We start from the raw sequence: 6,000 nt of genomic DNA on the forward strand, positions 1-6,000 counted from the left end.
ACGAACTTAGAAATACTTCCGTTGAAATGCTTGAACGTGTTGAGAATACAATTATCGCTTTTTCAAAGCTTCAGTTTAAAAACAACAACAACATGACAGCGACGATGGATCTAAATTGCTCACGTGATTAATTTCCTTTCCATCACACTCATTCATAGTTAACAAACTTAAAGATAAATGTCACAGCCATTACCTTTATTCATAGATAAAACACTTAAAATAAATGTCATCGCCATCACACTAATTTATAGTTCACTGATGGACTTAAAGATAAATTTCCCTGCCATCACTCTCATTTATAGTTAACAAACTTAAAGATAAATGTCACAGCCATTACCTTTATTCACAGATAAAACACTTAAAATAAATGTCATCGCCATCACACTAATTTATAGTTCACTGATGGACTTAAAGATAAATTTCCCTGCCATCACTCTCATTTAAAGTTAACAAACTTTAAGATAAATCTATCTGCGATCACACTTATTCATATTTAACAAACTTTATGATAAATCTCTCTTCCAGCAACCACACTTACAGTAACAATCATTAAGATAAATGTCACTTCAACCACATTAATCCATATTTAACAAACTTTAAGATATATCCCTCTGCCTTTCTTTATCTTAAACAAATAAATGCTATTAATATCAATGTAATCGAACATAATTTTAGCAAACTCTAGTATCAGACCGCCTTCCATTACAATTGTTTATGTTTAACAAATGTATATTACAATATATATAGACATATTGTTTTCTCTCAACACAACACTTCATGATTTCTGTATATTTGTACCATGAAACTAATTACCATTCAACACTCTGTACTATTAACAACTCGTACAAACATCAATATTGATCTGCATTCCTTCACATACATACATATTTCACAAAAACGATAGTATTTTCACTTCTACCACTATTTCAACCAAGTATTATCGTAAGTATACTATTATATAGAATAATTCAATATACGTTCTTAAACAATAAAGTAACATAATGAAGATACCTTATAACATATAAATCATAGTTTTGATTGTAAACGATTCGTAAACATACAACATTTGTCATTTTAACGAATATGACGTACCTAGCATATAACGCGTACCTGGTAATGAACGGGGTGGAGATGGCTACACATTAGTTGACGCTTATTCTTACAAAATCAACATGCACTACTGCGATAATAAACTGCAAGACATGTATTTTCCTCATTTTGGACATTATAATGAAATGTACTAAGCGGTACTTAACTGTTCAGTGCGTTCGTACCTTCGGTTATTAAGCCTTCCATATTTCAGTTAGATAATTACGTAAATTTTAACATAATTGGTATCAAATGATCGTTTACCACTATCGATCTGCTTCTGTATTGATTTTGAACTTGGTGACAATGTGCAGACACAAATGATGAATCATTGATTTAAAATGCTCTGGCCATACCATGTTGCATTTGTAAATAAAATCATTAATACATGAAATTTACATAATAATATAATGCATGCTCAACAGTTGAAGGGAAGAAGACAAGTGTGTACACAATTCAACAATTACAATAATACATGGGAAATTATAGAGACGAGCCTTGTAGTTAACCATTTAAACAAACCATATTGGTGAACGGCATGTTAACACTAACTAACTGTTATATAGATACTTAATCCAAAAACAGGTTCAAAATTTGTCTTTACTTTGTATGTTGTTTTTAAATAATATATTGAATAAAATAACATGTATGAGTTTCAATTGTTTTCGAGTATGATTACTCAGTTTTTGATAATTCATACATGAATATTTACACCTTATATTTTCGGAAATTGCAAATACTTTTCGATGAATTATGACGTAAAACTGTTTCTGGTGACGGTTGAGTGCTTCTATATTCAAAATGGGTGAGAAAGATACTGTTAGATTTCCTTAAGTAAAATGAAGTTTTTTTTTTTCATGTACAATATTAAATTGAATAATGAACTATTGGTGCGGATATAATTAATAAATTGCGTGATTACTGTCAATATCGGGGATATTATCCACCCGAAGGTTGTCCATACCCCGATAATGACATCAATCCCGCAATTATTTCCTTAAATATAAATAACACCTTGGGTTTAGTATATGGCAAACATCGCTTACCGCGAAAATGAAAAGCAGAATACAGTGTGTGCATTCAGTACAAGTTATATAAATTAATTAATTTGCATTAACAAAACTTGTAAACTGTCATATTAAATGGAAAACTATGCATACGATGTTTTTTTTACAAATGCCTTCTTATCATCTATATAAATGTTTTGATACAATGATTTTTGAATTCAGATCAATTATAGGAAGGACTGTTAAATTAAAACAATGGTTTTCCTATATGTTTCATATTCGTGACAAGGAAATAATGAAATAGTTCGATATACAACAAATAAATGTTAATATACATCACAATGTGTGTATCTACAATGCCAAGCAATCCCGAATACAATAAAACCATCCATGAATGTAAACAAAACTGTAGTAAGACGTTAGTGTAGAATGTAATAATATATAAGTGTAAATGTGTTAAGTCATTAGTGTGAAATGTAGCAAGTCATAAGAGAAAAATGAGGTAAGACATTAGTGTAAAATGCGGTTAGTCATTGGTGTTGAAGGTGGTAAGTCATTAGTTTAAAATGTAGTGAGACATAAGTATACAATGTAGTAAGACATTAGTGTAAACTAAAGTAAATAAGTATGATGAAGTATGTCATCAGTGTAAAAATGAGTAAATCAATAGTGTAAATTAAAGTAAGTTATGAATGTAAATGTACAACGTCATTTGTGTTAAATGGAGCAAGGAATTTGTGTAACATGTAGAGAGTAATTTGTGTAAAATGTAGAGACTAGTTATTTTAAAAATGTAGTAAGTCAATAGTGTAAATTTTAGTAAGGCATAAGTGTAAACTAAAGTAAGTCAATAGTGTAATATTTTTTACAACATTAGTGTAAAATGTAGTAAGTCAGTAGTGTATTTTTTGTAAGGCATTAGTATAAAATGCAGTAAGTCAATAGTGTAAATTTGTGTACGGCATTAGTGTAAAATGTAGTAAGACATAAGTGTAAAATTAAGAGCGTTATTAGTGTAGAATTGAGTAGGTATCTAGTGTAGATTTAAGTAAGATATTAAAGTAAATGCAGTAAGTTCTAAGTGTAGAATGTAGTAAGTCAAAAGTGTAAAATTGAGTAAGACATTAGTGTAAAATGTCGTAACCTAAACTTCAAAGAACCTTTTTTATGCAATGACGATGTAATCCAGAATCATAATTTAGAAAACAAAAAAAAAGCTATATTAGTAGTAACTTAATTATTATTGTAAGGTACAAACACCAGACACAAAACTTTCAGACAAATCACTATAATGCACATAACATATTTAAAATTCGTCAAATGAAATTATATTTACATAAATTGAATGTATTCTGAAACCACTATATCGTACAGTATAATATATTTACACAAAAACAACTAGTTAAACAGTAATGATCACTTTTACGGGACTCACTCACATATTTGATGCTGGCAACAAGTTTATTAATCTTTGCTGAAATGCAGTTATTTTACTTATTTTGTAGAATTGTGTTAATTCATGCCGAAATTTGTTTTTCGGTCGCCCAATAATGACCACTTTAATATTTATGTGAAAAAAAAAGAAACAAGCTCAGTAACAAAAAGTTTAAACATAAGCCCGGTTTAATGGCACTGGGTAAACGCCAAAGACATTTAACACTAAAACAAACAAGAAACATGGAAAAACATCACAACACTCCACAAACAGCACAGTGCATACATACTGTATATAAAACAAGAGGCCCAATAGGGACTATGCTCTACTGGCTGGGTTTGTGTGATCAACATCACTGTTTTCGAAAAGAACCAACCTCTTATGGATATCTGAATACTGTACAAGTTTCATCGAGATACAATCAAAACTGAAGAATGTATCATATTCGCAAACATTTTTACACACTAGCATTTTTTTATTCTATTAAGGCCCATAATCTACTCATTTTAAGGCCTATAATCTAGGCATGCATAGGCAGATCTAGCTGGTTTTCGAAAGAAACCGAGCTCTAATGGATATTCAAATACTGTACAAGGCTGTATCGTGTTAACGAGCAATTGCTTACTGACGCACTGATTTTTTTATACTATCAAGGCCCAAAATCTAGGCATGCATTGGCGGATCTGGCTGGTTTTCGAAAGGAACCGAGCTTTTATGGATATGTAGATACTGTACAAGTTACATCAAGATACAATCAAAACTGAAGACTGTATCGTGTTAACAAGGGATTGTTTACAGACGCACGGACGCACATACTACGTACACATTACCATCGCATAAGCTCTTCTGGCCTTTGGCCAGAACTAGGTATGTTTATTAAGGATTGCTAGGTACCGCCTTGGAACGGTCAGTAAAATGTAAATTTACTGGGGGTTTAAACCAGTTTACGTGCACAAACCTCACTCTTTCCCAACAATCCTAAATAAAGAAAAAACGTAAAAGGTAAATCATATCAAAGTATTCATTAACTTGAGGAAACTTAATAATAAAACAAATAATAATAAACTAATAGGTAAACCCCAAGTACTTCAATGATTAGAGATCCCAAATCTATATGCAGACGGAGGAATACAATTCAGAGCACCTAATGCAAAAACGTTTCAAAGATACGATGCAGTCATTGTTTGAAACTATGAGCATCACACACAGTCTGCCTCATAAAATAAAAAAAAATAAAACTGTGTGATAATACTGGTTAGCGACCTATTATTCGCCCGTACCACTTTTTCGCCCAGTTTAAACCAGTCAAAACGAAATATTTTACACAAATTAGTATGGCGTTTTATAGCGTCATCTCTTTTGACAGATATCAGCTGTTTTCTGCGTTAAAATGTAAGTAGTATGTGGAATTCGACCCAAAAAAACATTGTTTACACTTCTAACCTTGTAAGTTGCACGCGGGGATGACGTCATCACGCGCGCGCTCGCTTGCATGAGGCCCTGTAAGGATTCTTTAATTTTCCTTATACCTTGCACTATCAGACGACAATATTGATTTGTCATTATAAAGTGTAAAGCCGGTGATAAATTATTCAAATACCATAAATTGCTGTTTTTAAGTTCAATTTTCGAAAAGGCAAATGGTAAAACCTCAAAACGGTGAAGTTATCGCCGAATGTTTCGTGTAAGGGAAGCAACTCAAATTTGAATTATTCATTACATTCTTGTACCGACATGCGTTGTCCCTCTTCGGAAGTCTATAAATATGCATACATTATGTGGGTAATGTTTCAAGAAGGAATCCCAGCAGCTTCTTAAATTTTCTGCTAAGAGAAGAATTACCGAGTAGGTGTTGTATCATTTTACACATACATTAACAGTATGTAATAGTAAACATGTTATATTTATTGATCAATTGTCGTTTAAAGGCGTTTTAAACGGTGACTAGACTGGTCAAATAAAATAAAAATGTTTGAAGATATTGTTTAGAGAGAAATATATGAAAAACATCGTAAGAATAGCGAATTAATGGGGTGGGCGAATAATTGGTACAGTAGGGTGTTCATTTTAGCGAAATTATAGGGGTACTTTGCGCGTGGGAATATTCGGAATACACAGTTTTTGTCGGAAGAGCCAACCTATCTGAGTGTAAAGTTGTATTGTAATAGCTATCTTGTGTCAAAAGTAATGTAGGAAAAACCTCCATTTCCGGCCGAAAAGGGGTCGCTAACCAGTAGAGTTTTATCATAAAAAAAAATGTACTAAAACTGGGAATAAATAACGAAAACATTTTTTTAAGAAAGCGACATATATTAGCTAATCTTTTCTTCCAAATGATTACCTATGTAAAATATTTGAAGAAAATGACGTCACATGCCAAAACACTCGGAGCCAGCCAAAGTCGGTTTAAAAATAACATAAATCTGCAAAAAAATTATAAAATCGAATAACTGAAAGCTTAGTGGAGTC

This window comes from Mya arenaria, chromosome 16 (genome assembly GCF_026914265.1).
Source record: "Mya arenaria isolate MELC-2E11 chromosome 16, ASM2691426v1".
Taxonomy (NCBI): domain Eukaryota; kingdom Metazoa; phylum Mollusca; class Bivalvia; order Myida; family Myidae; genus Mya; species Mya arenaria.